A 13,281-nucleotide genomic window follows, 5' to 3' on the forward strand; every position below is an offset into this window, starting at 1 on the left:
TCTGAGACATTAAAATGATCCTCTATGACATATTTTTCCCATTAGGAAAATATTTGGAAATCACTTCAAAAAACAATTATATAACATATATATATTATTATATATATTATTACATATAAATAAATAGATTATTTGTTTAAATTCCTTTATAGTATCTTGATTGAAAAATTAGATTATATAGTTTGTAGGAAAAAAACAGAGGTAGAGTAAAATTAAGTTTTAGATGTGATTAAAATATGCTATGTTAGTTTTCTAGGGCTGCCATAGCAAATTACCGTGAACTAGGTGGCTTTAAAACAACAAAAATTTATTCTGTCATAGTTTAGGAGGCCAGAAGTCTGAAATCAAGCTGTAGCAGGATCTGTTGATTTGGAGGTTGTGGGGGAGTATCTGTTCTGTGTCTTCCTCCTAGCTTCTGGTGGTTGCTAGCAGTCTTTGACATTCTTTGGCCTATGGCACCTTCACGCCAATCTCTGCCTCCTTTGTCACCTGAACTTCTTGTCTGTGTGCATCTCTCTGGATCCTCTCCTGGTCTTAAAGGACAGTAGTCATTAGATTTTGTGCCCTCCTAATCTGGTATGACCTTATCTTTACTAATTACTTCTGCAAAGACCCTGTTTCCAAATCACATTCTGAGATTCCATGTGGACAATTATCTTCTGGGGACACTTTCAACTCACCATGTATGCATTAAGTCTTCTTATTTAACATTGCAATTCATGGAAAGAGTTAGCATAAAACATCGAATTTTCCCATGAGTATAGTTTTATTTGAGGTTCCGTTTTGACCACGTATTATATGCACCATTGTGACATATACTAAGATATGTATCCTTATAATAAATACTGAAAATTAATATATTGAATACAAACACAAAATTATGCTGTCAGTACCATCCAAAGGACACTACTACAATGAGTTCATTCTTTGTACTGAAGACCCCATGTAGTGTAAACAAGGGGATACACAGACAGCACTTAAAATATCCTAAACACTGCCATAAATTTATTATGAAAGAAACATGAGAGATTTAAAAAAAAAAACCTCCATTTAAAATTTAATAAAAATATGTTTGCCTTGGAAGTGAGAGAAGCAAGGGAAATGATTTAAATAAACTATATCTCTTTAAAATGCTACATGTAGAAACTTATTCTCATGTCTTCTGTTTTCTGGCTAAACATATTTTTCTCTAGAAGCCGAGACACTCTAATGCATTCCATTGACCTTAGGGTTACCTCATAGTAGCTTTCTAGACATTTCATAAATGCTTGTGGTTGCTTTCATCTTCATGATGATGATGTTTTCCTCAGCGAAAGATATTTTTAAATGTAAGGCCTGACCCAGCATTTCTTTCCTCACTTGCTCTCATTTCCTCAAGTTATTCAAAGCTGACCTCAATATCTTACCCTTGAAAAGTTACGAGGAAACTGGTGGCTACCACTGAGTTGATAAGTAACTCAGCTTTGTTAGGCATGACAAAAATTACTATTAACTCTTACATGGCGGAGAATAATTGAGGCTATAAGACACTGTAACAGGTGGGAGAATGGTTAACATAATCTAGTAGGATGGCCTAAGTTAATCAAAACATATTTACTTAAAAATCAAAACCCTTTTAAAAATTCCAAGAACAGGTTTGAAGCAGAATTTGGGTGTAGCATTGTTCCATGACAGGGAAATATAAGCAAAATGACCCCCAAAGGCCAATGGAGCCATAAGAACAAAAGAAAAGTCTCATGAGTCCAGCTTGATAAGAAATGGTTCATTAAGGGGACTTACATATAGAACTGTGTCTTGGATGGCAGCAAGACGAATGGATCTCTGCAAGCCCACCTCCCATAAGACTTGTTTTAATAGCTCTAGAGACCACCCTGGAAGAAATGGTTGAGAATCATAGTCTTATCTCCAGAGAAGACCAAGGACATTGTGCCCCAAGGGTGTGCTTAAGGGTGTGGGAAAACAAAAAGAATGTGTATAAGGCACGCTGTGCTCAAGAAGGCATCAGGTCACAGAGTGGTCGTCATGGCGGATTTGTACTGGTTGGCATCAGGTTGGTTCACACCAACATGCTTTTTTCTGACCTGTTAGTTAGATGGGTCTCTCTTTTGCTCTCTCTTTTTGTTCAAATGCTCTTTTATTTCTCTCCAAACTCCCCACCTCAATACACATGAATTATTTTTTTAAGTGAAAGCTAAAATTCTTCATTTAGTTATTTAAATGTAGACACATGGATAAATACAGATATGGGATTGCTAGATAGATACATGATAGATAGATGATAACAGTTAGATAACTCCTTTATAATAGTCTATAAAGGTAAAAAAGAAATTAGGGAATAAAGACACAGTTGACTGAAATGAACTACCTGAGGTTATATTGTGAGTTAATGCTAGAAAAAACAAGGCGTCTTTTTTCCACACTGACATGTACCTGCTGAGAGATGTGTGGATAAGTGAAGAGGGGCGTGTCTGTAATCCAAGCCTACAAGACCTGGGGACTAGATAAGAAAGCCATTTTGGGATATTGGTTTGTAGTTTTTAAAAATAGTTCTTCCTAAGAGAAAATGTGGGAACAAGGACAACGTTGGGATTAAGAATTATGTGGTCAATTAGTGGGGGCTGAAGTTAAAGGAAAACTGAAGACAACAAGTATTTGGGAGCAAACTGAAGCTCAGGGGAATTGGGACCCTTCAATGGAGCAGAAGTCAATAGCACTCAGCAGGGAGTTCCCAGAGGACTTACAGAAGGATTTAAAAGAGAATAAAGCCAGTCAGATTTAAATATCTGCTTGGCCCAAACAGAGTGAAGCTATCTTAAAGAGTGATAATCAAGGACTTTACTAAAAACTCCCACTTCCAGGCAAGAAGAAATAATAGGAACAAGTTTATCCTCTCACCTAACACAAACACACTGTGACAATATCTATGAAACAATGGATTTAAAGACACTAGGCATTAGGCAACATAGGAAAAAAGCATGAGGTGAGTCCTATGATTGCCTCAGTTAACATCTTAAAAAGAGTTTCCAGAATGAGATAATAGGTACGGTGCATCAGTTAGGTTTTGCCAAAGAAACAAAACCAGTAGGATGGGGGGGGATATATATATATATATATATATATATATGAATTGACTCATGTATTTATGGAGGGGCTGGCAAATCTGAGATCTATATGACAGGCTGGCAGCTGGAAACTCAAGCAGGATCTCTGTTACCTTCCTGAGGAAGAATTCCTTTTTCTTTGGGAAACCTCCCCTTTCGCTCTTAGGGCCTTCACCTGATTAGAGGAAACTCACCTGCTTTATCAAGATTAATCTCTATTACTTAAAGTCAATTGTGTGTAAATATTAATTACATCTACAAAATACCTTCACAAGAACATTTACACTAGTTTTGACCTAACAACTAGCCAAGTTGATACATACAATTCACCATTACAGATGGGAATATATGCGTGCCCCCCCACCCACTCTTTTGAACTGAAGTATAGTTGATATACAATGTTATATTAGTTTCAGGTGTACAACATTTGGGCATTACTCAATGCTCACCACAATAAATATCTGCCACCATACAATGTTATTACAATATTACTGACTATATTCCCTATCCTGTACTTTTCATCTCTGTGCCTTATTTATTTTATAATTGGAAGTTTGTGTTTCTTAATACTTTTTATTTATTTTGCCCATTCCCCCACCCACCACCCCTCTGGGAACCAGTTTGTTCTCTGTATTTAAGAGTCTGTCTGTTGTTGTTGTTTTGTGTTATTTGTTTTTTAGATTTCATAAATATGTAAGATCATCATGTATTTGTGTTTCTCTGTCTGACTTATTTCATCTAGCATCGTTTAGGTCCATCCATGTTACACAAATGACAAGATCTCTTTACATTTTATGGCTAGTAATACTCCATTGTATGTTTGTGTGTGTTGATATAAAAAAGATGCACATAGAAGTCATAGAGATGTGAATTAACTTGACTGTGATATACACACACACACACACATATACACACACACATGTATATGTGGTAGATTAAGCCTTGCAAAAAGGAAAACAAAAAATAGTCAAGCTGAGCACACAGCAATAGAAACTACCCAAAATAAAACCCGGGAACAAAACAACTCAACCTAAACAACAACAAAAAGGAAACATTGCTTCGGGGACACTGTTAGATAACATCAAGCAGTGTAATTACTTAATCAATTTGTATAATTTGAGTCCCCGAAGGAGAGGAAAGGGAGCACACTAAATATTTGGACGAAATTACTGAAAATTTTCTAAATCTGATGAAAATTATAAACCTACAGAACCTAAAAGCTGAGTAAATGCCAAGAACAAGCAATATAAAGAAAAACTACAATAGCTTACATCATAATCAAATTGCTCAAAAGTAGTGATAAAGAAAATTAAGTGCATTCAGGAAAAATTGCTATGAACAGAATAACAAAGATAAAGGATAATACCAATTTCCCATTAGGAAGAAAATGTACCTGAGAAGAAATGAAGCAACATCTTCAAAATCTCAGCACGGAAAACAAACAAACAAACCCATTAAGCTAGAATTCTATACCCATCAAAAATTCTTTCAAAAACTAAGGATAAAATAAGTACTTTTGAAGCCATGGAATGATGGAAAGAATGAATCACAAGCTGAGCTGAAACCAAGAATTGGACACTTAACTAATTGTGCCACCGAGGCACCCCCACCCTTCATAGTTTTTGATGAGAAATCAGCTGATAACTGTGTTATAGATCTTTTTTATGTAATGAGTCATTCCCTTTTGTTTTCAAGGTTCTTTTTAATGATTTGTATTGTTTGTTGTGTAAATGGGCATGAGTCTCTTTGTATTCATCTTATGTGGAATTTGCTGAGCTTCTTGGATGTGGAGGTTCATATCTTTTATCGAATCTGGAGTTTTTTAGACAATAGGTCTTTAAATATTCTGTCTTTCCCTTTGTCTCTCTACTCTCATTCTGTAGTTTCCATTATAAATAGTTGGTGTGGCTGGTGCCTCCGAGGCTCTGTAATTTTTTTTCATTATTATTCTTTCTGTTCTTCAGCCTCAGTAGTATCCTATCACTTGGCCTATTTTCAAGTAAATTGGTTGTTCCTTCCTTTATCTCACATCTACTGCTAAGCTTCTCTCTTAAATTTTGCTTCTGTTATTATTATTTCAATTCCTGAATTTTTATTTTTTGTTCTTTGTTATAATTTTTAGGATTTCATTGATATTCTTTTTTTGTGAGGCATCATTTTCATACCTTTTGACATGTCTATTGGACATATTTAAAATAACTGATTTAGGGATGCCTGGGTGGCTTAGCCAGTTAAACATCTGCCTTTGGCTCAGATCATGACCCCAGGGCCCTGGGATCGAGTCCCTCATTGAGCTCCTTGCTCAGCGGGGAGCCTGCTTCTCCCTCTGCCTGCCACTCCCCCTGCTTGTGCTCTCTCACTCTCTGAAAAGTAAATAAATAAAATCTTAAAAAAAAAAACTGATTTAAAGTCCCTGTCTAATAAACTTAACAACTTCATTTCTTCAATTACAGTTGGTATCGATTCCCTTCACCAACCCTCCCCCCAACCCCCCGGGCCTCCAGGTATGGGCCATACATTTTTATTTCTTTGAATACATTGTGACATTTTAATGATAACTTGTCATTTTAAAATAATATAATATGGCAACTCTGGAAATCAGAACCATTCTCCCACACAGGAGGGTTTGTTGTTGCTAACTTAGTGACATTCCTCCATTAAATTAGTAAAGCCTCTATCCTTTATCACTTATTGCCACTAAAATCTCTGCTTGTGCAGATACTCAGGTTTAGCTACAGGTGTGAGTTCAGGTCCTTCTCAGGTCCTTCCAAGGCAAATGCACAGCCTTACCCATATACATGAACTTCTAGAGCCCCAATAACATGTTGGAGTGTTCGAAATTCCCCTATGGGTAGCTCATTCCCCAGTTGATTCTTAAAAGTTTATTGGTCAGCTTCTTTTATGACAAAACTGTCTTTACTGCATCAGGCAGTTATGATATTAAAAATTGCCAATAACTGTTTTTCATAAACACCTCTGAGTAAAGGTTATTTATACTGAATGATCTCTGAATCAGTTCATGTAAATAAAAGTCTTGTAATTGGGGGTTTGGGAGTAATGGCCAGACATAACTAATAACTATAACAATCAGTGGTAATGGCTCTGAATATATTCTGTCCCTCAACTGACTATTAAGTTTGCTGGTTTTCACAGTGATTGTGCGGCTGTTGATTTTCAAGGCTACTGGGGATCTAGAGGCATGGGGGTAGAAGTAAGGCTAGTCAAAGCATCACTGAGCTTATTGTCATTATCGATATTCACACATTTTTGTTGAAGAAATACTCCGCTGATTGTTGCAGGCCTTTGGTTAATTTTCAGAGTTCTGACATAATTGACTTTCCAGTTTTTGCCAGTGTGATTGTGGCTCTTGAGAAGGTAAAGATTTTTGAAAGTCCCTTTTTCACAATTCCTACTGATAAACATAACCTACCTTTACTATTATTATTTACACAATATTTATCTTTAAGTTAATCAATGTTTTAATATTTACTCATCTTAATTAATAATATATATTAAATTGTTTAAAAATATATTATAATTAAATTATAAGGTAAATATTACATTTTTATGTATTACCTGTTATAGACTAAATGTCTATGTTCTCCCAAAATTCACATGTTGAAGACCAAAACCGCACTCTAATGGTATTTGGAGATGAAGCTTTGGGGGAGGTAATTACAATTATATGAGGTCATGAGGGAGGGTCCTAGTCTGATGGAATTATAATAGACTAAGAGAGACTAAGAGACTATCTCTCTCTCTGTTTCTCTCTTTCTTTCACTGCCATGTGGATTTACAAAGAAAAGGTGGCCAGATGGAGGCCAGCAAGAGAGTTTTCTTCAGAACTCTATATTGTGGGCACCCTGATCTTAGACATCCAACTTCAGAACCATGAGAAAAATAAATGTCTGTTGTTTAAAACACCCAGTAGACAAATTTTTGTTATGGTAGCCTGAGCAGACTAGTACACTTCCTAAAATCACTTTCTATGCTTTATGTTGTAAAAAATAATAATAATAAATAATAATAATAATTAGTGAGATATTGTTTTTAAATAAAAATATTTTAAAAATTATATTGTGATTAGTAGATGAATGGAATTGAAAGATTTGATGTTATTCTTATAATTTTAACATATCTGGAATCTTATGTATTAACTTTGTGAAAATTTCCATTTTGGAAGGGGATTTTTGACAGGGAGCCTAATCCCTTTATATGATGCTGAGTAAAATCTAGCCAGGTAAATCCTTAAAATGGTATTAAATATATTGTACACCTGAAACTAATATTTCACTGCATGTTAACTAACTGGTATTTAAATAAAAACTTTAAAAAGAAGGGATTTATTCAGCAAATGAATTATGTAACTCAACCAATATTCATTGAATGCTTTTTGTAATTTTAATACTTTGCTAAGAATTAAAACCATTAATTAGGATCAGAGTGTAAAATAAAATATGATATTGATTAATGAATTGTTCTTTGCTAGTTATTTTCTTTGCTCCAGTTAGTAATCATTGTTTAGCCACAGACATATTGATCAAATTTCTCTTGATTCTTATGACGCTCTTTCAATGCAGTAGTGGAATGACCCTCTGCACGGGCAAGAACATGATTAAGGTTCTTTTATTTTTACAACAGACTGTCAAATCTGCTTCCTATTTGTCTGTACATAAAAGCATTCATATCTTCACTTAGTGTCACAGTTATTCAACTATGGAGTGGCAGTAAACCCAGTTGCAATATTTCCTATACAATGTTAACCATCTATGTCTGCAGCTTGCACTCCTATACTGCCACATTGCATAAGTCAGTAGGAAACAGAATACATGGACCGTAAAATGAAATCACTGCAGAAATATTTCCTTAGAATCACATGGCATGAAATCTGGTAGAAAGTATAAGGCAGAAAGATAAAAGGACTCAAGGCCACCTTGCCTCTTGTCCTTCTCACTGTCACGTTAATTAGCCCAAAGAAAGAAATACCAGTATCTAATGTGTTTGCTCTTTCATCAGGGCAAAATTGAAATCACTGATTTGTCTATAAAAACATGCCTTCTAAATATCTTAGATATTCTTGTGGTGCAATTACTTTTTAACTTATTTTATATTGTGCTCCTATGGCTATCTATTCTGACTTTTTTGAACTTCTTTTTGAGTCCACTTTCCCATTCATCCCAAAATAGAAATCTAATTGAACAAAAGTTTAGCTTTTTAATCTACCGAATAAAAGATAAATATTTCATTCAAAATATTAAAAGAGGTAATAAATATGAGTACTAAATGTATATCAAATTTCCCTCCTTTCAAAAGACAGATGTGGGGGCGCCTGGGTGGCTCCGTTGGTTAAGCGACTGCCTTCGGCTCAGGTCATGATCCTGGAGTCCCGGGATCGAGTCCCACATCGGGCTCCCTGCTCAGCGGGGAGTCTGCTTCTCCCTCTGACCCTCTTCCCTCTCATGCTCTCTATCTCTCATTCTCTCTCTCTCAAATAAATAAATAAAATCTTTATAAAAAAAAAAGACAGATGTGCATGCAATACATCCAAACATTTCCCTTGGAAATTGACTTGCCTAATACTTACTGAAAAAGAAAAGTGAGTCACATTCTGTGAACTACCACCTTTATTTAGAACCTATTGGTCCTTTAGTTTTTATCTCTTATCTCTGAGGACTTTCTTTTGAGAGATCACCCATCACATATTTGGTAGACAATGTTCTCCCTAACCCCTGGAGACCTTCCTTCATCATGCATTCCCTTTTGTTCAACATCACTTTTGCTTCATCTCTGGCCTTCTTTCCTGTACCTAGGTATCTTTTCCAGCTATTTTCCACTCCCCCCAACATTGTTTACTTCCACTATTATAGAGATATGATATTCTAACTTTCCAATTTTCTTTCTTTTTAAATTATTTTTATTAACATATTATGTTAATGTATTATTTGTTTTACATGTTATAGATGTATTATTTGTTTTAGGGGTACAGGTCTGTGATTCATCAGTCTTACACAATTCACAACGTTCACCATAACTAACTTTCAATTTTCCATCTCCTTTTCAAATTTCCCATCTCATGGACTGTGCAGTTAGTTTTTTGGGAGGGAGACACCTGTGACATCCTATGATGATGGCTTTGTCCAAAAATGTGGAAGGGAGGGGTGTGTATCATCATAAGTTTTGGTCTGCTATTTCATCATTCCTCTTCTGCAAAGTCACACTTAGGTCTGCTGCCTTGGTTCCACCTGCATGGCAGCCTAGCCCTGCCTTACAATGGAAGTGGGAGCTGACCTCACAGGTCAGTAGAGAACCTACTGCCTCTCTGTATCCAAGACCTAGAGTGTAGCAAGACTCCAGCCAGGGCAGTGTGTTCCCTGTAGTCTAGGTTTCTTTAAAGCTAGAGAGCCATCTTCTGTGGACCAGACCTATACATTATTTAGGTACTTCTCTGTATTCCTAGCTATTAGTAAAAAGGTGGAAGTCCACAGTCAAGGTCATGAATTCCAGAGGGAATAAATGTATCTGGAAAATGTGCTTCTGCCAAACATAATTGTAAGCTAACTTTGACTATATATCCTATCCCTACTTCAGAGATACTGTAAAATGAACAACTCCATGAATAAGCAAAAGACAAGAGATACTACAAAATAAGTGTTTTTTTTTTCCTAAGACTATTTCAGAGGCGATGTTAAAAATCTCTGCCAAAATAAAGACAAGTATCCTTTTTTTAAAATAAAGATTTTATTTATTTATTTGACAGAGAGCGAGCGAGCACAAGCAGGGGAGCAGCAGAGACAGACAAAGAAGTAGGCTCCCCACTCAGCAAAGAGCCTGATGTGGGGCTCGATCCCAGCACCCTGGAATCATGACCTGAGCCGAAGGCAGATGCTTAGCTGACTGAGCCACCCAGGTGCCCCAAGACAAGTATCCTTTACTCAGAAAAAAAAATCAGTGAACCAAATGATTTTTGATGTGCATTTCAGATTTTTTATTTGAATTTAGAATATAATTAATTTTATGTAGTTTGGGTAAACTTCCTTAAATAGCAATCTTAACAGCCTTTTAAAACTAAGCATTGGAAAAATCTGGCACATAAGAAAAAGCATGTTGTTTTTTACAAATTCGCATAAAGATATCTTCAACTAAATGCTCCATTCTTTGACATCCCAGGACTTGCCAAATCAACCAAATAGATAACAAAATATCTCTGTAAAAAATATATATATATTTCAAACAATACCTTGGCAGGTATTAATCCATTTATTTCATTTCTTTATGAAGCAAAGCATGTAGAAAAATTGAAAACTATATTTGTCACTTTTATTTATCATTTATTGATGAAATACAGCTTTAATGACCAATGCCTATTTTCCTCCTATTTAACACATACTTCATGACCATTGGGAATGGTATCTATTGTTAGATTATAGGAATGGTTAAAGAGCACATAAAACCATAGATTTTTTTTTTAAATAAAGATTTTATTTATTTATTTGCCAGAGAGAGACACAGCGAGAGAGGGAACACAAGCAGGGGGAGTGGGAGAGGGAGAAGCTGGCTTCCGGCTGAGCTGGGAGCCTGATGCAGGGCTCGATCCCAGGACCCTGGGATCATGATTTGAGCCGAAGGCAGATGCTTAATGACTGAGCCAACCAGGCACCTCAGATTGCCGGTTTTGATAAGAATTATAGAGAATTCTTGGTCTACAAGATCATAATCTATATACATATTTTACTTTGGGATGTCCTCAAAGTTTTCATCATGAAGTTGTACACATTCTGGCTGGTTTCTAATTATTTTTAAGATATACAAATAAACTTCAAAATTATTACTGGAGTATTATTATTACTACTCTTTAGGACTTAAGCCAACATGTGTAGAAAAAACTATATTACCAGATCCAGTTGTCCAAAGATACTATTTGCTGCAGAGTCACAATCTATGTTTTCTAGTTTCTGCAGGATAATTGTACAAGGCGTAGTAAAGGAAATCTACCTGGAATTTACATTATAATTTAACCTCCCTTTCCCTGATGACTAGTTATCCATAAGGTCCAGCTATTAGAAATTTGATCTCTAGAAAGTAGCTAAATAAGTAGCCTTTATTAGCCTTTTGATTAGGCTTTATGGTATAATTCTAAATGAATGAATGAATCTATCAAAGTATTTTGCTGAACAAAAGTTTGAAACTATGCCACTACTTTAAGGGAATGATTAGTGTTTAGTTTTTTTCCCCTCTCTTTTGAAATCTTATGTTCTCAGATTGCTCCTCTGTCATCAGCCTCCATTTATGTTAATGTTACCAAGGTCTAATCTTGTCCATGATCTAGGATAGAGCTCTTATATTTGATGATTCTATATTTCTGTTCTAAACAAGATTGTGTGTTATCCTAAAAGAGATAAATATAAAAGAATACGGATAATGAAAATAAATCCAGCCATTTTACATTTTAGAAATCAGTAGAAAGGAGGTATGTTATTAAAAAATATAGTCACAGAACAATGAAAATCAAGACAATGAGCCGCCATTTTGGCCATTGAGTTTAAATCAAGTACCGGAACTGCAGCTCAGCGAAGGGATAGATCAGTTATTTTTTTTAAAGATTTTATTTATTTATTTGAGAGAGAGAGAGAGCAAGAGAGAATGAGAGGGAGAGGGAGAAGCAGACTCCCTGCTGAGCAGGGAGCCTGATGCAGGGCTTGATCCCAGGACCCCAGGAATCATGACCTGAACTGAAGGCAGACACCCAATTGACTGAACCACCCAGGCATCTCGAGGTAGATCAGTTATGGAAAGAGGGCACATTTGGATTCAGGAAGACTGAGCAACTGGTCTGATTTCTTTCTGAATGGGTGCTCTAGTGCAAATTTTTCATGTCCCCCAGATCAGAGTTTTTTAATTTTTTAGAACTGGGATAATGACACTAAATTTAAAGTTGGATGCTTTTAGAAGAAATTAATTGTTGTTATAAGTACTATTATGAGAATTAGCAACACATATTTTTATGAGTTCTGGCAATGAAGAACCCAAACTTTTGCTCTACCTCTTACTGGTAACATGATTTGACATACATGTCTTACATCTCCAAGCTTTGGTTTCTTCATGTATAAAATGGAAGTCACAATGTTCACTTGATCACATTTGTTTTTATTGAAGATGCATGTTTTACATATGTTATAAACCAAAAGTTGGAGAGAGGATGAGATGACTCAGATCAAGTGTGCAGCATGATGAGAAGTACCAAAGGCATCATTAAGAAAGCCAGCAAGGGCAACATGGGTGGGGATGGAGAGGAGAAGCCCATATAGACAGGTGGAAAGAGGGAATCCAGAACAATGTCAGATAATTCAAAGGACAACATAACTTCTAAAAAAGGGAATAAGGGATTAACATTAATATATGATATGGAAATAAGAACTAAAGGTGTTCAAAGGATTTAGCTACAATAAAGTCAGGAATTTTGAGCAGTTGATTATTAACATAACTCATAAGCAAAATTAATTTACCAATGGAAACCACAATGTGAAAGTATTCATTCATGAAACCTGCTCGTATAGCCAAAGGAGGTCATTTTATTTTAATTTGTTTATTGTTGCTTATGCGGTTTTTTTGTTTTGTTTGGTTTGGTTTTCCTTTTTCTTATCGTTTGGTTTGGCTTGGTTTGTCTCTTCTTTGTTTTACGTGGAAATGTCTTGAGTATGCCTACATAGGGAAAGGGTCACTTTTGAAATGATAGGTTGCAGGAGGACTAATAGTACATGCAGAAGGTTAAACCTGGGCCTCAGGGCTAAACTGCTGAATTGGAAATGGAGAAGAAAGAATTTATGTTTACCTTATTTACTATTTTGTCCATTAGATTTCAGTATTTGTTTTATTTTCGGTGTGCTTCTTAATATAACACAGGATAATGGTCAAGAACATGAACTCTGAGGACAAACTGCTTGAGACTTTACCATTTCTCTGCCTTGTGACATTAGGCTATTCATTTAATCTCTCTGTGCCACATTTACTTGTTTATAAGACGGACAATCATAGTATTATGATGTATTATATAACATGATAGTATAATAATAGTATACTTCAAAAGGCTGGCATAAAAGTTAATTATTTAGTATATCTAACATACTTAAAATTGTTTTTTTTTTAAGATTTTACTTATTCATTTGACAGAGACAGAGCAAGA

The sequence above is a fragment of the Callorhinus ursinus genome, unplaced genomic scaffold (genome assembly GCF_003265705.2).
Source record: "Callorhinus ursinus isolate GAN/ISIS: 27379988/994484 unplaced genomic scaffold, GSC_fseal_2.0 scaffold60, whole genome shotgun sequence".
Lineage (NCBI taxonomy): Eukaryota > Metazoa > Chordata > Mammalia > Carnivora > Otariidae > Callorhinus > Callorhinus ursinus.